This window comes from Dermacentor silvarum, chromosome 9 (assembly GCF_013339745.2).
Source record: "Dermacentor silvarum isolate Dsil-2018 chromosome 9, BIME_Dsil_1.4, whole genome shotgun sequence".
Taxonomy (NCBI): domain Eukaryota; kingdom Metazoa; phylum Arthropoda; class Arachnida; order Ixodida; family Ixodidae; genus Dermacentor; species Dermacentor silvarum.
The window spans coordinates 71,603,218-71,625,862 of NC_051162.1; the positions used below are offsets into that span (position 1 = coordinate 71,603,218).

General features: G+C 45.3%; 1 long non-coding RNA gene across 1 annotated transcript; it reads left to right on the plus strand.

Moving 5' to 3' along the window:
• The first annotated feature begins 8,839 nt into the window (after positions 1-8,839).
• On the plus strand, positions 8,840-21,509 carry LOC125940014 (uncharacterized). The gene is made up of 3 exons (XR_007463240.1): positions 8,840-8,917; positions 11,355-11,491; positions 21,456-21,509. It is a non-coding gene; the product is annotated as an uncharacterized LOC125940014 (long non-coding RNA).
• Positions 21,510-22,645: the final 1,136 nt, after the last annotated feature.

Sequence of the window (22,645 nt, forward strand, 5' to 3'; positions counted from 1 at the left end):
TCATTGTCGTGCCAGCGAATCACCATTGTTCTGGAACTTGCCAGTACGTGGGACTATTTACCCATTTTGCAATTACAGCAACTGTGTCCGCCATAGCACCTATACATAATGTGAGCAGATTCCCCGAACGTCAAAGCGGGAAAAAGGGGGAGGGGGGAGGTTACTTCAGAGAGAGAAACAAGATTCTGCATTTATTCCAAGTTTTCTGTGTATGCAAAGAAACTTTTTTTCAAGTCATTTAGGAAATTTTCACTATGCGTTTTGGCATTATTCCATGTGCTTCTAACGCCACATGCGTGACAAGCAAACCGCATGAAGCACTTTGGCTCCTACCACTCGTTAGCTAGTGCATCAGAGAGAAGAGACTTTATTTGCACCGGTCAACTAGATGACGGGGTAGAGGCTTCAGCCTAAACCCACACTCATACTCCCTAACCGTCGACCGGGATCCCTTGGGACGCGGCGGCGGTCAGGGCGAGACCGATGACTTGCCGTTGTGCATTTTCTTCTTCGTTGAGTAGCAAGGACTCCCAGGATTCTCTGCATCTATCTGGCTCATCAAAGTTAGGACAGGTCCAAACCATGTGGACTAAGTCCGCTATACCATTACAATGCGTACACCGAGGGCTATACACCGAGGGATGCCATTTGCTCAACAGTTGTGGGTTCGGAAATACCCCTGTTTGCAGTTTCCTCCACATAACTTCCTCGCTTTTGGTAAGGTTCTTATCCGCTCTCGGGTAAGTCTTACGCCCCAGCTTATAATGGTTAAGAATTTCTTGAAAAGTGCTCAGATCGTCAGCGGTCTGTAGGGGTTCCTCGCTTGGGGGTGTTGTCGAGACAGCGCTGGAATCCCGGAAAGTGAGACCTCGGGCCAGCGCGTGCGCCTTCTCGTTCCCTCGCAAACCCTGATGAGCCGGTGTCCAGATTAGCGAAACCTGCTCCGCCGGGGGCTGTCCGACGGCTAATATGTGTACAGCTGCGGCGGAAATCCTGCCCGCATCAAAATTTCTGATTGCAGATTTGGAATCACTAACAATAACTCTCACATTCTTTTGAGTCAAAGCCAGCGCAATGGCGACTTCTTCCGCCTCCGTTGCTCCTAAATGTCTGACGCTGCAGCACGAGATAGGGCCTCCGTTTTCGCGTGTAATTACGGCTGCGTATACTTTGCCTTGCTTGTATTCGGCCGCGTCCGTGTATATCACATCCTGCCTGCCTTCCAGCCTTTTCTGCAGCGCCTCAGCTCTGTCCCTTCGCCTGCTCTCGTGATGCACCGGGTGCATATTCTTGGGCAACGGGAGTATTCTCAGCTTGTCCCTGACTCGCGGTGGGACTTTGCCTGTCTGCTTGGAACATGCCTGGGGCTCGAACCCCAGCCGCTCCAGGATCCTTCTACCAGTCTGAGTGCGTAGCAGTCTCTGATATTGCGATACTGTCGCCGCTTCAATGAGCTCGTCTAGGGTGTTGGACACCCCTAAACTTAAGATTTTGTTCGTTGATGTGTTCGGGGGAAGACCGAGAGCTGTCTTGATCCCCTTCCTAATTATGATCTCGACCTTGTCTTTCTCTGCTTTGGTGAATTTCAGGTAGGGGGCTACATATACGACCCTGCTAATTAGGAAAGATTGCACTAACCTTAGGAGGTTCGCTTCCTTCGTACCCGCGTGTTTGCTTGCTATTCGCTTGAGTAATCGGCACGTCTGGCTGGTACTCGCTTCCAGTCGTTGGATCGTCTCGGCGTTTTTGCCGTTCGCTTGAATCCGCAAACCCAAGACCCTGATACTGTCGACTGTGCGAATAATGTTACCGTTTACCCTCAGCTCGATGCCGTGCCCCGGGTCCTGTCCCCTTCCGCGTCACCGCGTCTGTGATGTTAGGAAAAGGACCTCTGACATCTCCGCCGAGCACCTGAGGCCAATCGGCTCCAGATATTCCTCGATAGCTTTGATTGCCCTCTGCAGCGTCTCTTCGATGTGCCCGTCACTGCCTCTGTTCATCCATAGCGTCAGATCGTCCGCGTATAGCGTATGGTTCAGTCCTTCTATGCTTGCCAGCTTCCCGGGGAGACCCATCATCACGACGTTAAACAAGGTGGGCGACAGAACTGATCCCTGCGGCGTACCCTTGCTTCCCAGTTTAATACCTTCCAATGACTGCCCTCCCAAGCTGATCGTTGCCGTTCTATTCGTAAGAAAATCCTTTACATAATTGTAAGTCTTCGTGCCCACATTGAGAGCTCCGAGACTCTCCAATATGGCCGAATGCTTCACATTATCGAATGCTTTAGAAACATCTAATCCTACGACTACCCTGGTGTCTACTGTTTTGTTGTCTATCACCTGTTCTTTGAGCTGGAGCATGATGTCGCATGCCGATAGATGAGACCTAAAACCAATCATGGTGTCGGGGTACAGTCCCTGATCTTCCAGAAACCTATTCAGCCTGCTCTGAATAACATGTTCCATTAATTTGCCCACGCACGAAGTAAGTGAAATGGGCCTTAGATGTTCAAAACTAGGTTTCTTTCCAGGCTTTGGAATGAAGACGAGGTTGGCATCCTTCCACGCCGGCGGAAGCTGCCCTCTGTCCCAACAGTCCTGCATGTACGCTGTCAGATTTCTGACCGACACATCGTCCAGATTTCTGAGCATCTTATTATTTATCCTATCCGGCCCTGCAGCCGTCTTCGTCCTCAGACGGTTTATCTCGGCCCTGACCTCACCTACCGTGATCGGGCTGTCAAGATCTGGGTTCCCTAAACCCGAATACTCGGGCAGGGACCCAGACCCCACACAGCTGAGATATCTATCCCTGACCTCAGCGATGAGCTCATCGGTCGTTCCTTCATATTTGTAAACGAGCTTTTGTAGCTGCTGCCTAGCCTCTAGCTTGGATTTGTCCGGGTCTAGCAAGTGCCGCAGCAGATGCCAGGTCCTTGCACTACCAATTTTGTGGTCCATTTGGTCACAAATGCTGCTCCAGTTCTGCTTGGTGAGGGTCAAAGCGTATTCTTCTATCTCCTTATTCAAGGCAGCCAACTGCCTGCGGAGATTTCTATCGCCTCTTTTCTGCGCGAGCCTCAAGTTGAGCTCGTGCTTTTTGCGCCACAGGTTTATCATGTGTCTGTCAACCCGTTCCTGGTTCTCATCCACCTCGATTTCCTCAGTTGCATCTTGGACCGATTGAATAACTCCCCTGCTCCATTCATCTATGTCTTCTATGCTATCCTGGCCGGACCGACTCTCCCTGAAAGCATGCCAATTCACAGTTTCTAGCTTCTTCGTGCGAGCTACTGAAGGACCGTCCTCTATGACTATCTCAATTATTCTGTGGTCGCTACCCAGATTTTCACCCGTGTTGCACCACGTAGCCGAGATCCTGCCTCCAACCAGAGTGAGGTCCGGCGTGGTGTCTTGCGAGACACTGTTACCCTGTCTAGTTGGCCTCAAGGGATCCGTCAAAAGAGTCAGACCGTTCTGCTGTATGCTATTCCATAAATCCTTCCCTTTAACCTGCGCAAACCTGTATCCCCACGCGGGGTGATGAGCGTTGAAGTCACCCACTACGAGGAGGGGGCTGCCCTTCGCGATCATCCTGACTTTGGCGAAGAGATCGTCAAAACCACAGTTACGCCTTTGCCTAGGAGAGCTGTATACGTTTAATATAAAAAGATTTTTATCCTTCCGCTTACGAGGGACCAGCTCGATCAGTACATGATCCATCTGCATCAACCCTGTCTCGTGCTGCAACACTGTGACGTTTCGTTTGACCAGAGTGAGAACCTGAGTATTGTCCCATAGTCCCACATACGATTTGTAGCTAGCAAGCTTCGCGTTCTTTCCACATTCCTGTAACGCTATGACTTCCGGCTTATCCCTGTTGGTCAGGAACGACTGAAGAACGGCTCGTTTGCCGCGAGAAACCCTACAGTTCCACTGCCAGATTGTGTTACGGTGCTGGGCCATCTTTAAACTTCTGAATTTCTTGGCATAGCCATTGCCATTGCCCGTCTCTGTTCGCGGCCTCAGCCCTCATTTGCTCATTCATCTGCTGAATCATACCATGAAGCAGCTTCATGTCTTGTTCAATTTTATCGAAACGTTGCTCGTAGTTGTTTACAGTTTCTATATCCTTCACCCGCTTCTTTTTAGGAGGAGGATCTGCACGTGGTGTTTCCGACACCGATTGTGATACCTCTTTCTCGCCCTTCTGCGCTCCCTCATCTATGCGCTTATTTAGCAAAGTTATCTGCTCTCGGAGCTCTCTGTTTTGCTCCTGCATGTTGTTGTATTGTGCCTGCATGGTTCTTATCTGTTCCTGCATGAGCCTGTTCTGTTCTTTGAGAGCCTTTACCATTGCGGAATCCTGAGAGCCCTTGTCCACCCAACCCACCTGTGAGTTCGGTGGCGCACTCTTCTGTGAGCTCTTGGACTGTTGCTCGGGACGAGAAGAAGCCTCTTCTCGCGTCGACGGTGTAAGCCTGGGGAACGATGCCGAGCGGTCCCTCGGCGTGCTCTTGGATCTGTCTCGAGCACCGTCATGACGGCTGCATCGCACCTGTTGTTGTTGCTGCAGCGCTGTTTTCGGCGCTTTCTCTTCTTCTGGTTCCGCTGCAAGCTTCGCCTCCCACTGTCGTTTCTTGACAATATATGGCGTGCGAAACAACATCGTACACTTCTTATCTCCAGTCAAATGTTCTTTGCCGCACAAACGACACTTTGGCACACACTGGTGGTCCTCCGGCGGTGATGACATACCACACCCGCGGCACTTGGCTTCTGGACTGTTGCAAACGTCCGATCTGTGGCCCAGTTCGCTGCACCGATAGCACACTTCGTAGCGTTTCTTGAACAGGAAGCACTTCATGATCATGCCGAAACACACGAGCGTACGCGGCACCTCTGCTTCCGCGAAGGTGATGACGACCGTGGTAGATCGGCCCATTCTTCTGATCCCAAGAATCTCTGGGTTCTGTTCGTGACCGGCGAAACCCTCCATTATCGTCTCCTCGGTCATGCGTATGTCCATTCCATGCACGACCCCTTTTCCACAGTTTTCAGGTGCCACCATGTATGCGGTCACCTCATGGTCCTTATCTTCGATCTTTATAGTTTTGATACTCATGACCTTCTCCGCACACTCAAAGTTCAAGGTATGGAAAAGAATCGTACCTTGTTTGTCGTTCACGAAGAGAAGATCAGACTTTGTCTTCTTCCACTCAAGGGACGCGGCACGACGCACAGCTTCGCCGAGTATCGGTTGTGAAGTGTTTTTGATCACTGCTAGACCCCCTTTTGGTCTGATAATCACTTTCCATCCGTCGTCCGGGAGCTTCGGGAGACGCGATGCCACAGATCGTTCAGCTATCTTCCTTCCCACTGCTTTGTACGAGCGAACGCCGCCACTGTTTTCGGCTCCAGCCACCTTGCAGCCGGCTTCCTCCCCACCTCCACTGTGCATCGCCGTCTTGGCGTCACCGACGCCTTCTGGAACTTTCAAGCCTCGGCGGTTTTCGACACACTTTTGAGTTTGACGACCCATCCTTTTTCTTCCATCTCATTCGGCTCGATGTCAGTACCTTCCACAGTAATCTCCAGTCGTCATCGTGATACCACCACGGCCGTGGTGGACCGGCGACGGGGCCCCCTGGCCGCCCTCCTGGCCGTAGGCGTCGCTAGGCTTAAAGAAGGCCTAGCGGAACGCACAACGCGTCAGCACGAAAACGACGATAAAATCCTCAAAAATGCACTCACACCCTGAAGCCTTGTATCCACGGGTTCCTCGAAACTTCGGGAACACGATTCCACCACCAAATCAGGTGTCCATTGACTTCTTCCACCACAAAAGCAGACATTCGACGGAGCCGACGTGACACACGTCCGCACCTTCCGGCCCCCTGGCGGCCTCTTTGCTCAAAAACGGACTGCAAAAATGCGAGATGCTAAAATTATCCGGCCCTCGACATCCTCGTTTGCATCACCAATAACAATTGCGCCTGAGGAGGATGGTACTTTCAGGTTAGGCACAACCTACTGATTGATAAACTGACAGACTTGTTTCCATTTCCTGTGCTACGGATCGATGACATAATTAATGAAACTGCAGGATGTGAGTGGTTTGCGCGAATCGATCTCTGCTAATGTTATTGGCAAGTTGCTCTCCAAGAAGAATACAAGAAGCTTACACCTTTGGTTACCACCTTTGATGTGCACGAATACAATAGACTCGTATTTGGCTGGAAGAACTCAGGCGCCTGCTTTCAGAAAATAATGAACAGTGTTCTATCTGCTTTAACTAGTCAATTTTGCAACGTCTACATGGACGACATCATTGTGTAGTCAAAACGACACTGCCTAGGCCGCACGTTGACTATCTTGCTCAAGGTGTTCAAGAGCTGTGACTCTTGATCTATCTGTTTCGACTGCATCTGCAGTAAGCTAATCGTAAAATATATAGTATTCTGTCCTGAAGGTGCCTCATTTGACGGTGTCTGACAGTAGGTCTTGCCATGGTGCATAAAAGTGTGAAATGCAGCCGTACATCTCGCTGTCAATGGACACTCGCATAGGCTTGCCTTGCTGGTGACGCCAATGAGCGGCTCGGTCGATGTAGAAGACTCGCTAGGGTCAGCGTCGCTATTGTCATTTGGACGGTAGCTACCCGGCGAGTCTTCTTAGTGCGAACTAGTTTAATTTTATGCGACAGCGCCAAAATGTAAAGAACTCAATGGAGACGAATAAAGACCGTGCCTAGGCCATACGATTTGCATTCATTGCGAGTTTTTCTATGTTAGTCTGGACACTTTAGAGCCTTCATTACACACTGCGCCACCATGACGAAGTGCTTGACATCTCTAACACAGAAAGGTGCACAGTTTGTTTTGAGTGAACGTTGCGAACAAATACATCAATCACTTGTCAACATCATATCTTCAGATCCGGTCTTAATACATCTGGACTTCGAAAAGCCATTCGAGCTCTGCACGGACGCATCACTCTAAGGAACTGGGGCTGTCCTCTACCAATGGGATAGCTCTCAGCCACCAGCATGCCAACTTAAGGCTGTGGGTTATTACTGATACACATTTTCGAGAGCGTAAGAAAACTACGCTACTACGGAACAAGAACCACTTGCAGTGGTAATGACTGTAAGGCAATTTTGAACATATCTTGATGGTCGACAGTTCAAGCTGTTTACGGACAAAAAAGCACAAGAAAACAAACTGCAGCCATTCACATTTGAAATGACCCACAGACCAGGGGACAAGCTACCAGAAGCTGATGCGTGATCGATGCAACATATTCCTTTAGAAGCAAATATAGAGGAAGTATGTGCCATCGATATCTGGGAGGGAACAGAGGAAATTCGGCCACAGGGCGAAAAGTTTTACGTGCCCGAGACATGCCGGCCAAGAATCTTGCGACTGTACTACGACAGCACAGAATCGGATGGTCATGACGGTTTCTCAAAGACGTTCAGGAAGATAGAGCAGCGCTAGACAGGGGTAAGTATGAAAGCAGACATACACAAGTATGTCCACACTTGCCACCTGTGTCAAATGGCCAAAGCCAAATACGCACCTGGAGTTAATGAAATTGTCACTCCCACGTATTCGAGCGTACACTTTGAAGTTGTCCATCAAAAGAAGGGGGAAGGGGTGCGGCGGACGCAGGCTTTCCTTGTCGCCATTGACGAATGCAGAAGAATAGCAGTATGAAAATGTGGAAAAGAGGATGCAAACTCTGTAATTGCCTTAATGTAACGAGTCATCTTCAAGGCAACTAAAGTATTGATCTCCAATAATGGACCTGCATTCCATAGCGATAACCTTAGAAGATAGACAGAAGAGAGGCATCACTAAGATTTTCGACACCGTAGTACCCCGAAGGCAACGTACTCGTAGAAAGGTCAATTCGCAACCCCAAGAAGTACTTGAATTTATACCCTACCTTCCCTGGTGGGTGGAAATGTGCCATGCAAGCTGCGGCGACTCACCACAATAACACCTACACTGAGGGGTTATTCTGCAGTCCATACTTTTCTGCAAATGAAACAAGTCATTGGCTTCGTGCAGACCATCAATTAGGAATAGCCTGCCGCGTTGTTCTTGTAGAGACCCCCAAGACAGTCGAACAGCAAATGAAATATAAATTTGGATTGAAGAGAAACTTCTACAATAGGCACTATTGTAACTTGCCTGTGATTGAACTTGGAAGTTTCATACTCGTCAAGAAAGGACTGAGTGGCTCCAAGTGCCAATTAAGTGGTCAATACATGGACACCAAACGGCAAGCCAGCAAGGAATCCTCAAGTCGGTGTACTACGCGACTCCAGCGAAGACAAGAGAATTTAGATCCGTTGGGAACATCACGCCGTACCATACCAGGAGGGATGGAGTCAGAGGCCACGGAAAACGTGGAATGCCGTCAAGACGAAAACGAAGTGGCGCGAGTACAGAAGGAAAAGAAGAACATAAAGAAGTTCAATGAAATGGAGGAACGGCTTTATCCGTCTCTGATGAGTTCTTTACAAGTGACTTTGGCTCTCAGGCAGTATCTGTGCCTTATTGACAAAGCATTTGATTTACGAAAACTGCTCTGCATCAGTGGAAAATTTTTGTTCAAAATATGGTCGTTATATTTTATGGTAGGTAACTTTGGCAGTAAATTATTACGCTGCGGGCTGCTTTGGGAATACAAGTATAATTTAAAAATTCAATCTAGGAAAATCTTGGCTGCACTTTGTGTTTTTTATGACAAGCTGCTTTCCTTACGCCCAACAAAAGTAATTTGATGTTACATGCAAAGTTTTCTTTGTTATCATACTTTCTTTTTAGGTGAACCTGTTCTTGGAGAAACTCAATAAAAACATGATTGACTTACAACTCCGTGTGTTTCACATAGCGTTCCTAAAGGTTGGTGCAGCCGATTCACATCTGCGAATTGCCCACAAGCAGGAGTAAATAGGGTTGTTTGTAATGTACTACCAAAGCTTATTTTGTTTTGTGTACATAAAGATAAATAAAAATAAGGCTAGAGATCATGACGTGGTGGGAAATTTAAAAGCTTTTGAGTAGTAAGCCTACATAGTCCCGGCCTATCTATGCACAATATATTAGAAATCGTTTACTGAGGAGATTAGTCCTATTTGGACATTTTTCCAAATAGGCATATCTATCCGAAATATATTAGAAATCGTTTACTGAGAAGATTAGTCCTATTTGGACATTTGTCATCCCTATACAGTTAGAAAGTTATGTGGTAGAGTTATCGTTTATGTCAGTAAAAGTGTATTCTGTGAAAAAAAAAAAACCGTTTGATGCACAAACAACTTGCAGCTATATGTCTCCGCACATTATGTTACATGAAACTGCATATCCAGGTTCCCAAAACTATATCGTATTAAAGGTAGAATATGTGTTGGTTTTCTGTACAAATAGAAATCGTCACAGAGAACCGCTATTATTTCCGCAGATATTCATTACTCACTCATGACCAATGTTCTAAAAATCAGGCAAGTTTGCACTCGGTCGCGCAAAGCTTAGGCACAGCGAAGCTTACTGGCTGCTACTGGTAGGTATGAACTTGTTTGCTGCTAGGTCCTAACTTAGTTTAACTTAACTGCGCATGTAGGAAAGTATTCTTGAGCGATCATTTTCGCTGGTACCTTCCCTTTCGCGACATTTCGCGTGATTAGCGCTGGACGCGTGGGCGCCTACGAGCGACAGCGCTCCTGGCATGCCACAAACGCAGGCAGGCTAACCAAGTTTGGTACAGTGCCAAGAACGCTGGTGATTGCCGACGCCGAATGCGTTGGAGGCTGGCCGCTCAATATCAATAGGCCAACTTCGCTGTGTCTTGAGCTTTGCGCGGCCTTGTACAAACTTTCGCCTTTTTTTTTCGCCTGGCTCAGCGCGCACCGTAGAGAAGATAGGCAGGGGTCGGGAAGGGAGGGAGCTGACAAGGAGGAGACCGCATGCGCATGCACGCGGTCTCCTCCACGGTTACCATGGCTACTACGGCTACGCAGCACAAATTACGGCTGGCTTAAACAGCTTCGCTGTTAACAAACGGCATTGCTAAAGCATTCTGTATGAGCCAGAAGACCACATAGAAATAGGCGAAATACGAGTCATGTTATTTAGCGGCTCCCAGCTAGCGTTAGCCAGGCCATTCAAAGAAAAAAGAATTGTTTAAGAAGCATGGCGACAGCTTCAGTTATGGGATCTACGATGTTGGGTCTTCAGATCTCTGACGACCGAACCCCCTAGGTCTTATAATCGTATCTTGCACTGGTATTTTTAGTCATTCTTTTTTTTTGAACAGCTTGGCTAACGTCAGGAGAAACATACGGCATTCTGTGCGTAGCAAACCAATAGTATTAGGCATCTCAAGGCTATGATGCTCTGTATTGTTTGTAAACCGCATTGTAAGACGGAGTTGACAAAAGATAATATGAGATGAGCTTCATGCAATATTAGGCTACAGTATAAAAACTAGGATTGTCATTTTGGGATTTAAAATTGTGCTATGTTTCCTGCAGCCAGCTTCGGTAAAACTAGGATGCCACGTGTGCCTACACCCAAGCATCGCGGACACAAAGTTGCACTGCCAGTAAAAGTAGCGAAATCTTAAGCGTGCACCACAACTATCAAGTATCGCTATAAAGAGTTGTATTGTAGTGATCGTCTGCAACTCCATATACATACTTGCAGGAAATCCTTCAACATCATACTTGTGACGAGCTTGTTCAACTGTCATCTCACAAGTATGTCCTATAAATTACTTAGTACACAGGTTTCATACGAATTCACTGATTCCAGGAATCTCATTATTAATAATAATACAAGGTTTGCAGGCAACTTCAATTTTTTACTACCTAAGCTCTATTCTAATTAGGAAAAATGACATCTTCATTCGCGGCTATAATACTATGAAATACTTCACCTAACATCATTAAATCTTCAATTTTCATGCATTTACCCAGGCCCTTAAGCTTTTTTTTTACTTGTATAACTAAGTTTACATCGTTATTTACACCTTTGCCATTTATATGTATTGAAAGTATTTTTATGCACTATAGGAGTGTATACTGAGAATTGTTCTGTTAATTTTTCAATGTCGTAGTTTACGCGATTTTTTTTATTTGTTTTACCTAGCTTGTTCATCTGTCATACCTTTTTTTGTTGTTAAGTACCATGGATCTCTTGGCAGTCGTTCACTTTGGGACCCTCTTCTGTAAATTTTCTTTAACCCATTCACTGTTTTTAAAGGATAATAAACTGAAACAAATATTTTATACATTGCCATGTTGTATATACGGCGTTCTTTTATATTTTTTTCTCTTCACAGAAAGCAACAGAATCATTTATAAAGTACAATAAGAATAAGACAGTGATTGTTGGAAATAGTTTGCAAAATTTAAACGACTTTATAAACACAAGAATTGCGGAATTTGGCAAACCAAACGTGGTGCTTTATATTAGCCCGTAAGTTACACTTCCTCCTTCCGACGTTTGACAATTTTTTCTAGAAGCATCATAGTAATCATATAACAAATTTCCATAACTAGTAATCCTATATGATTTCTGACAGCCGCTTTATTACCAGGTAAATGGTAGACTTGTTAGAGCAATTCAAGTGTGCTCCTGAAACTCGTCACATGGAATCTGAATGTTTCATTACTGACGTATTTATTTTTACTCAAAGTTATTTGCATAGAGCATATTGTATGTATTGTACTGGATTATATTTCGAAAGAAAACCACAACGCCGAAAAATAGCAGCCAAATAAAATAGGAGGACACATGCTCTGAAGCCTCGTGATACAAAGCAGCCTTTCATAGTATTATTTATTATACCTCAAGGGTCCCGTGAGGGACATTACATGAGGGGTGGGTACAGGGGATACTACATAATTACCGTAAAAATTGGTGAATATACGTCAAATGAATACAAGTCCGTTAGCGAATACAAGGCAGGAATACATAAAATAATAATGATGCCCAGCAGTGTACACGATAATCCTATGGGTTAGCGTCGATGCGTGTGATTTCTTCGATGGCGGATTTGAACTCTGCAGGGTCGGTGATCGTAGCGATATGGCCGGGAAGGCGATTTTAGTCACACGCAGTACGCATAAAGAATGATTGATGAAATGTTGTGGTCTGGGCACGTGGAGGGATGACGGCGTTTTGATAGGTGCTGCGTGACATGCGATGGACGGTAGCGATGAGCTCGTTTTTAGCCGGAAAACACTGCAATAACTTGTGATAAAGCTTTAGTCGAGAATTTCTGCGGCGATCAGGCAGGGCGGGTAGATCAAGTTGTGATTTCAGTGCTGTGATACTAGAGTTGTAGGAATAATCACTCAAGATGAATCTAGTTGCTTGGTTCTGGACTGCTTCGAGTGTCTAAATTAGGTTTAATTAGAAAGGGTCATATATTGCACTTGCATACTAAATTTTTGGACGGATGAGTGTGTTGTATGCTAAGAGCTTAGTAGAAGAAGGTGCAAGGGGAAGATTGCGACGGATGTAGCCTAAGACACGGTTTGCCGAATTTGTAATTTGATTAACATGATTGGCCCATGTTAAGTCGTGGGAGATATGAACCTCGAGGTATTTGAACGAGTCGCTGAGACTTATAGGACAGTTGTTCATGGTGTATTCAGGAGTTGAAAACTTGCGACGACGGTGAAATGAAATTAGTATAGTTTTATTAAGGTTGAGAAACATCAACCAAATTTTACACCACTATACTATTCGATGAAGATCGTTCTGGAGGATAAAGATATAGGAAGAGTCTGTTATAGGGCGGTACAGAATACAATCATCGGCGAAGCGGCGCATTTTCGATGACACATGAAGGGGTAAGTCGTTAATATATATTAAAAACAGATGTTTCCTGAGGACCGTGCCCTCGGGGACACCGGATAAGACTTGCGTAAACGCTGATGTATATGTATTAGCATAGACGTACTGGTGAAGCTCTGTTAAAATGCGTGAATACAATTAAGAACTGATTGGTGCAGATTTAATCGTGAGAGTTTGAGTAGTAAACAAGCATGAGATACTTTATCGAACGCTTTTTCGAAATGAAGGCCAAATGCATGGACGTTACTATCAAGCGATGATTGAATGTCGTGCAAGAATACTGCGAGCTGTGTCTCGCAGGAATGGCTTTTACGGAAACAGTGTTGGTTAGGATGAAAAAAGTTGATGGACGATAGAAATTTCACTACACTAGATAAAATGACATGTTATATTAATTTGGAGCAGACGCTTGCTATTCAAATATAGGCGATAGTTCTTGGGACAAGACTTAGTACCTTTTTTTTAAAAAGTGGGATTACCTTGCCAACGCGCCAGTCAACCGGTGTAGCACCCGTATTAAGAGATTGCTGGAAAATTTTGCAAAGAGTGATCCTGGAATGATGCTTAGTGTTTTTTAGTACTTTAGCATTGATTCCATCAATTGTGGTTGACGATGAATTTTTTAGTGTATCAATTATTTTAACAATGCTAGGCGGGTCAAACGTAATGCTATTCCTGTGGGCATCCGTGTATGGTAAGATTTTGGGCATATTGTCAGTGGATTCATCAGTAAAAGCCGAAGAGAATGTCATGTTTAGGACATCAGCGACATCGCTTTCCGGTATAATACTGCCCAGGTCATCACGAAGTGAAATGTTGTTCTCACGATGAGGGTTAATGGTTCGTCAGAAACGTTTTGGATTGTTCTGTAACATCGAGGGTAGTGTAATGGAAAATAAATTGCGTTTGGTTATGGTTGTAAGCGAGTTGTAATGCTTCGTTGCAGCGTCATACTTTTGCCATGCTGATGAAAGTCTCAAGGATGAACCCAATGCCTTATCTGAGCGGAATAGACGTTTTTTTTCTTATTGTTTATTCTTTTCAAAGTATCATTCAAGCATGGAGAGTTTGCACGCTCAGTTACGTTTATAGTGGGAATATGTAGTTTTATTAAACGCAGCATTTCAGATTTGAATAGTTGCCAATTTCACTCGATGGTCCGTGAGTGAAAAACAGACGTAAACGATCGCAGAACATTGATAGTTCATTATTTATGCTCAAGTAGTCGTGTTTATTGTAAAGGGTGAGTGCCTTTTTTAGCTCTTTTACTTGTCAGCAGATTACAAGGGACCGTACTATAGATGACTTCGTGATCGCTAAAGCAAAGCAAGTATGTGATATCGGAGAAGTTATCAGGATGTGTAGTTATTATGAGGTCGAGAGTGTTGGCAGAGTGGGTAGTCGTGCGCGTTCATTTACTGACTATTTGGGATAAGCCGAAGTTTAGGCATGTGCTCGCGAACTCGCAAGCCAAGTTATTTTTTGATAACGTAGTTGCTATATCAGACCAGTCTATGGAAAGAAAATTGAAATCGTCGAAAAGCAGAATGGGCGAACTTTGGTAGGTACTGAAAATGGCGTACATAGCGTCCTGGAACAGTGATATGAACGACGAGTCAGTGCTGGGTGGACGATCGCAGATACTAGTTACTAGGTGTGGGAAGGTGGCTTTACAGCATACCCAGAACATTTCTAAGGGAAACCTTAATTCTAAGGGAGCAGTGCCGGTCATAAAGCAGTCCTGGTCATAAGTCCTGGTCAAGCAGTCCCGGTGATAAATGCGAATAACTGTTTACATAAACAACGTTTCTCATCGGTGTTTACTTCATTTCACGGATGAGTAACTGTTTCTCAATTCCTGCCCTTGAATGTCATAAAAACCCGTTATAAGTAGCGGTTTGCATAATCTGCTACATACCAAATTTGAGTTCCATCAGATGCTTGGTTCAGTAAAAACATCTCCAAAGATATACACCTGAATAACAGTGTTTGTTTATATATGTAATAGGTACTGCAGACCAGAATATGCACCTTAAATGACTGCATTCTTGCAGTGAATAAAGTAAGCAAAGGAATAAAAATACAATAAAAAATATTTAAATACAATTTGCAGCGCATGCAACACACCATCTGTCACCAAAGGCGCTTCAGAACATGTTGAAATCATGTGTGCGATAAATATCTTACAAAATAAAGTCAGCCCAACTTTCGAAGATTGATCTTAATGTGCTTCATTTGATTACGCGCACTTGGATACTGCTTTCAAATCAAATCAAAATCAAATCAAATCAAATTTATTTCACATCCAATACATGATGTAGGCGGCACAGACAAAAAGCCAAAATCAATTCGGCTTGACAGGGGTCTGCGCCCCTTTCAAAATTGCGTAAAAAACAATAATAATTAGCAACAGCAATCAGACATTGTTAGGTAGCATTGTACAGTGGCAGGAAAGAAGTCTAAATATATACAATGAGAAACGTGTGGTTCAAGCAATGTAATACAGGGAAAATCATCGTTGTCGCAGAACTGTAAGGAATTAAGTAAGTAATCAGAAACCAAGTGACTTTAACAAGGACGGTAATGAGTGGGAGAGTAGCTGTGTTCCATAATTTGTGCGTGCGCGGGGTATGAACCAGGTCGCATTATGACGAGTGTTGTACTTTTTAATGTTCTTGCGTAGGCTAGATAGGTGCTCAATAAAGTGACTCCCTTGCTTTCTTTCTGTGAGGTACCGTTGCAAGAGCAGTTCATTGAATAGCAAGTTTACAGGACAAACTTGAAGTTTCTTAAAAAGGGGTTCAGTGTGTGCGTCATAAGCCGAGTTGCTAATAGCACGCACAGCTTTTTTCTGTAGTAGAGAAAGTTTTGTAATGTTTGACTGTGTTGTGTTTCCCCAGACAAGGTGACAGTATTTAAGGTGTGAAAAAAAGAGAGAGTTATACACTAATAATTTGACAGAAGTGGGCAGAAAAGAGCGTACCTTTGCAAGGGCACCCACGACGCCTGCAAGTTTACCGCTGAGCGAATCGACATGTTTATTCCAGGTTAAATGTTCATCAAAAATGACGCCAAGGCATTTAACTGAGGAGGTTACATCTACAGTTGAGTTTCCAATAAATATACGGTCAGTAATATTAGCCCTAGAATTTTTAGGTTGAAATAGAATGGCTTTCGTTTTGTTTGTGTTAATGGTTAATGAGTTTACTTGACACCATGTATTAAGCTTATTTAATGCTGAATTTGCGCAAGTCACCAGTTCACTACAGCTAGCAGACCTAAATAATAAGGTGGTATCGTCGGCATAAATAATATATTTAGCCACAGAAGTAATGTTTGTTATGTCGTTTATATAAATATTAAATAATAGCGGCCCAAGAATGCTCCAATGCTGCAAGAATGCTGTTAAGGCGAAAGCCTTGGGTGGCTCATGGATAGAAAAATCTCATTACCGTCCTACGTTATGGCATAAAAAATCAAGTGACGTCTCAGACTGATTAAGGAAACTGTGATCATGACTAGAAGCAAGTTCGCAATGACCATGGAAGCTACGAACATAGCCAGATGTGGAGACGCATGCGCCTGTAAGTCACCAATTTCTTTATCGATAGAAGAGATCCATTATCTCTGTTCGCTTTGAACGGGCACCATTCTAAATAATCGGTGTGGCCACAACAGTGTCTGCGTGTGGTTTTCCCGGTTTTGCTCCTATTTGCTGAGCAATGTTCTGAGGAGTATGATGCTCTCAGCAGTATAAGTATGCCTGCGAGAACTGGGTTTGTGGGTTTCTCTATGGTGCCTTTCCGTGTCCTTCTCATTCTGCCTGCGCTAGAAGAAAGCCAAGATCTTTATAACGTGTCATTAACCACGCAGAAACAGTGGCAATGTCTAGGTGACCGAAAAAGAGAACAAGGAAAAACCAAATAATAGGAAGTAAGAGAAAAAAACCGCAGTTTCGCCCGAAAGGCGAAGCATCGAGTGCGATAGTAAATTAGTAGACAGATACACGAAGTAAAGATAGTAGTTTTATCGGCCGTGTAAAGTTGTAAATATTCGCTTACTAGCAAAATAAACAAGCACGGTGTGACGCGCACACAGGTAAACATGAACACATCTCGCTAGGTGACCGCGGAAACTCGTGAAAACACTGGAGTGAGAAAACGTGTCACCGGCAGCGAGCAAATTGACCTTCGCGCTAGTTCGCGCTTCAACGCGAACTAAACTTTGAAAGCACAGCGCATACGAAGCTACCGGCACTCGAGGAATGTACTTTGTCCCCATCGCTAATCGCTTTGAAGATGAGGGCCCGCGGGCGCACACCTTGTCCGCATCGCAGATCGCTTTCAGGATACGGTGGCGTGTCAGCTCCGTGAGCAGCAGCCGCGGGAGCAGAACGCCTCCCCCCCCCCCTACCGTCTCCCTCACCGATGACCGCACGCTTTGGCATGCCTTCCCCTCTCACGTGCGCCAGATTCAGCTGCGGTTGCCGGCTCACCTTCGCACACTTTCACTCGCACACACAGCGCACGGCGACGATTTTATCGCCGTTGGGCTTTGTACGGAACCTCACGGCGACGCCGACGGGGACATCAAGAATGCGCTTGGAATGTCCATGTAATTGCTATCGCAATAAAATGGAATAAGAATGGCAATTTTCTTTTAATGAACGTCTCGTCAGCACGCAGGCTTTCTCCTTCATCCTCTTTAGCGTCTGCAAAAGTGACTGTCAACGTTTTTCGCTTGTTATGCCCCGGGAAAAGCTGCAACAAAACTGTTTTACCAAAATTCATTTTATTGCGATAGCAATTATATGGACACTCAAAAGCTGATTTCTGCCGTCGGCGTCGCCGTCGCCGTGAGGTTCCGTATGACGTCAGTGGAGATGAAATCCCGAACGCTGTATGTGCGAGTGAAAGGGCGCGAGGGGCGCGCGCTTTCACGGGGAGTGAACGCACGGCGGAGAACAAACGCGCGTTCTGCGCCGTGCTCGCTTAAGGGCTGCAGAAGTAGGCGTCTCTTTCCTCCTTTACAATCACCATATATGTAGAGCAAACGCGCCTTCTTCCGACGTGCGAGAGGCCGTGGGGGAGGGGGGGGAGGGGGAGGGAAGGGAGGCGACGTTTAGCTGCGGCACCAAGTGCCTATTTATATCAGAGGCTCCGGCAACAGTCACCAACGCCACACGCATTTTGAGCGAACGCGGGCAAAACGCCGACGGCGTCGACAACAGTTCTGCGTGTTGCCGGTGCTGCTGCATGTGCAAGTTTATACAGCTGATAAAGCTAATATGATTACTCCGTATAGCTCTCTACAAATTTGCTATCGCAATTGATGCTTCGCCTTTCAGGTGAGACTGCGACAACTTTTTTTTTCAAGACCTCACATTTCTGAGCCTCACATACCCATATCATGTGCTTGTACCATGACCGGTATATTGCACGTGCTCTCGTGTAATTCCTGCCCTGTGGTTTTATGGCACAGGTCCAGGTTGCGAGGCTAGTTTGGTCGACCTAGTCTTCTGTTTTGTGATATTGACTGTAGGAAGAAAATCCGCTAAATTGTCGATGCGGATGCTGTGATATAATTATGACCTTCTTCGCTGCTAGTGTGCTGATGCTGCTACATCATGCCACCTATCACGGTGGTTTGCGCATAGGTACCAAATGGGGAAGAAAGGCCGCGCGGAATTTATCGTGTTCGCAATGACGTTATGTTACGGGACCGCTATCCCATCGGAGCGCAAGTCTTCATCGCCTCACTATATGGATATACCATTTTCTGTGAGACGAAGGTCGTTACACATTTCGGCATGTTTCAGTACCTACGCATACACCTTTCGCCTATGAAACGCGACGTAGACGTTGACACATGTCGTCGACGAAGTACTTCGTAGTCGGCGCTGCTGTTTCGAATACATCGGATGGACGAAAGGCTTAATTCAGCTTATCAAAAGCGAATTGTATTCATCATCACGTGGACGCTCGCGGGAGTCGGTCATTACCCGCTCGGGCATAACCCGAGTGGGTAATAGTTGCGGGTAATTATCAGCGTTAGCCGAGATCCAGCCTCGCGTAAGCAGCGATAGATGGACCTTGTGAACTATTACTGTCAGATTTAATCTCACTACGCTGCTATATTACGCCCGTTGCAGGCCCGATATCTTATATAGTATGCTCCAATCTCAAAGAAAGCCAACACCGTCACTGCCTTCTGTTCTAATAAGGAGACACTCAACTGCGGGACTCTCATGACCCGTTTTAAGTGACGCCTTTGCTTCTCTAAAGTCTCTGCAGGCACAGTTCTCCAGAAATATGAGAGCGGAGTTTGGAAACCTGTCGTTCTTTCTCAGGGATGCTCGTCCCTCAATGCCGATAGGCCCTCTTTGTTTGTAAACCCCTCTCAGATAGTTGTAATAAAGAATTTCGCCACTGCGTTCAAGAACACCAACCACCGACCATAAATTGCTCAAGTAGGCTAAAGCAATATAAAACGCTTCACTCAACTTGCTCGAGAACCATGGTTGTGTGTATGGATAAAGTCTAGCCACCACTTGTGCGAAAACGCGACGCGAGTTGTATACAGTACAATCAAGAGCTTTATCGTGTCCTGTATTCTGGTAAACGTAGGTGGACTGGCCGTTTTACCGCATAGGCGGGGGCGGAGGCGTAAACGTGAGCGGCCTGCATGGTGCAGCCACCTAGTGGCGCAGGTCTCAGTCAGACAAACAAAGGTAATAGTACAGTAACCAAGTCTACTTCACTTAGCTCCTGGTGTAAATTTTCGGCAGCAACACGATTACGCCACTGCCGAAAGTTCACAGGAGCAGCGAAGTGGAATACATGTGGTTACTGGAGTGTTAGCTCTGTATTTGTCTCACTGACCTCTGCTGGTGACTGCACGTTGCAGGCCGCGCATGTTTAGGCCTCCACTCCTCCGGTAAAACCCCCATTCCGTCTGCGTTTACCGGAATATCCGACAAGCTAAAACTTTCTATATTGTTGCAAACACAGGCGTAAAAATACTTACGCAGAGAGCCTTGAAGTCCTGTGATGTCTCTTGCGTGTGCGCTGTCGTAGCGCGCCGACTGTGAAAGCCATGATGAGGTGCAACTTCGTTGCATTCGCATGTCATGTCACAGCTCACCAGAACTAAACATCGGTATATTTTTTTATATCCGTGGCAAACGATACATTTCGTTCTTGATTCATCTTGCATTAGCCCATTTTTTTGCTCGTCTGCAGCGTCCAACTAATGGCGGCACCTTTAAGTATTATTTTGTTCACTTTTCTTTATAAGTAATCGCGGATCAGTCGTAAGCTTGCACAAGATACGTGTATTTATTCTAAGTTATGTAATGTTGATGTATAAACGAAATGAATAATTCCAGCATCATTTGTTGGGAAACTCCTTATTCAGTAAGCCTGAACCTTCATTGATAGTAATACCACGGCCGCTCGATGAAGCGCACGAGGTACACGATAAAGCGCACGAGATGAAGCCACGTCGCGCGGCGAAGTATGGGCGGAGCTGTGAAGCGAAAGTTGACATTTGCCGCCGCTTTTTTGGGGGTGGCACTACTGCTGCGAGACTGCTCTCCCTCCGGCAAGGCGCCGCGGGAGAGATTTCGCGTCTCGCTTGCACGCGTTTTGTCCGCACACGTGGTAGTATAAATGTGTCGAGGTCCTTGTCGTGTTGCATGTGGCACTATCCCGGGCAACTGTTGCGTGCCGCTGTTTGTTACTAACGCAAAAACGATTAATCCGGTACCCTGAGTTTCCGAACGACGTAGAACGCCGTAAAGCATGGCTGAAAAATATTTTGCGACAGCGACAAGTGGCAAAGGAATCATTTGGGAGCCGATATACACGTTTTTAATTGGTGTGTTGGATTCACTTCATCGACGGCCACACCGAGGAACTGCGTAAGGTGTTACTAAGCAAATTGTTACAGCCGCCACTGGCGAACTGGACCGGGGACCTGAATGCAACTGTGGAGCGGGGAAAACTCGCCTACAAGCCTCCGTCACAGAAGGTAGTACGATTTTGAAGCTGTTGCACGAGGCCCTTTTCCGTGGCTTCACACGTGCAAATAAAGAAAATAACAATTGGCACAGCCTCCCTCGATCGTTTTTTTTTCTTTTCACTATTGCAATGCTCTATTCACGTCAACATTGTCGTAACTTATGAGTGCAGCTGAAGTTACTTAAAATTATTTACAGGGCACTTCAGGGTATAGTTGTAAGTATAGACTGCTTCACACGCTGTTGCCAAGACTTAATTAAGGATTCAATGAAAGTTTCAGTTTTTGGGCACCGTGTCATTACGGTTTATCAATACGAAACCTGCAGAAGGGTGCTTCCTCGGCAAGACGATTGTGATTTTCACTTGAGCACAACTTTACATTACATCGAAAATGCATGAACCGCAAGATGCTGCAAGGAGTTTTTACGGTTTCGGCCGCCACGCTTATAGATCGGCTAGATGGTTCTGAACCAAAATTTTGAATAATAACGCGTAGGTGATGTTAACTAACGTTCCTTTTTGCACAGAACTAAACATAAAACGTTTAACTTTTGCAGCTTCCCGATAGCCACACCGAATGCGGATGGTATAAAGAATGTATATGCATCAGGTATGTTTACAAGATTGTCTGTTTTTATCTTGTTCGTCTACCGGTTACTATGCTACCTCAGGTTTTGACAACCAGAAGCGTCATTCCTTTGTTTGTTGTCATACCCGAACATGAACAACTTTTTTTAACAAAGAGTGATGATGAATGGGCAGCCAGTCGTAACCATACCAATTAGGGTTAGAAAGCTTTTCATTATCTTATTCCAGTTCCTTCGATTAATTAAATATTGCACTAGTGAACTTAATACGCATGATTTACCATTACGGCAGTTCAAGAAGCAGTTTCTGCATGTTTGTCTCTAGATGTTGAGGTTTTTCTGGTATTTCTGTCATATTCCGGATTGTGTGTTATGTTTTTTATTCTCGTGTCTAACTATGCCATCTCGTGTTCTCACTGCAGGCTGGCGCGTCAAGTTTATGTACCCTGACACAGGCACACTGAAACTAGAAAACTAACTTATCGCGGGCCGACCGTTTCATTTTTGTTGATGCCTGCAATGGAGTTTCATTCATTCCTACATTCATTATTCATTCATTGAAACATTTCAGTATTTAAGTAGTTAACTGTTAGCATCAGTACAATGCAATGCTCACACACTTTAATGGCATACGCTTTTAGGGACAACCTTCCATTCAGGGTTTCCTAATGCCTACCCCGTGCACTTAAACCCATTTATATTCTTTTGTAAATTTCGTCTCATGATAGGGGTCCCCTGTGAGTATTCAACCTAGATAAACCTACTCCTGCACAGACACTGTAGGCTGACTGGCTATTGAACATCACCTTTGCCTTCTGCTTATTAATGTTGGGCCATACTCGTATGCAAATCGTCAATCAGTTTTTGCGATTCGACCATATCGTCGCTGAAGAGGTAAATGTTATCTGCAAATCGAAGCTTGTTGAAATATTTGCCGTCGATCCTAACTAATAGCTTGAAAATTTTGTCCAAGCATGTGGTGAATAGTATTCAATAGATTGTCTCTCCTTGCCTAACCCCACTATTGATTGGCAATTTTCTACTCTTCTTGCGGAGAAGCACGGTAGTTGTGGAATATTGATAGATATGAAATGCCCCGTCATAATCTATGAAAGTCATTGTCAACAGTGACAAGCGCAAGTAAAGAAAGAGGAAGGAAA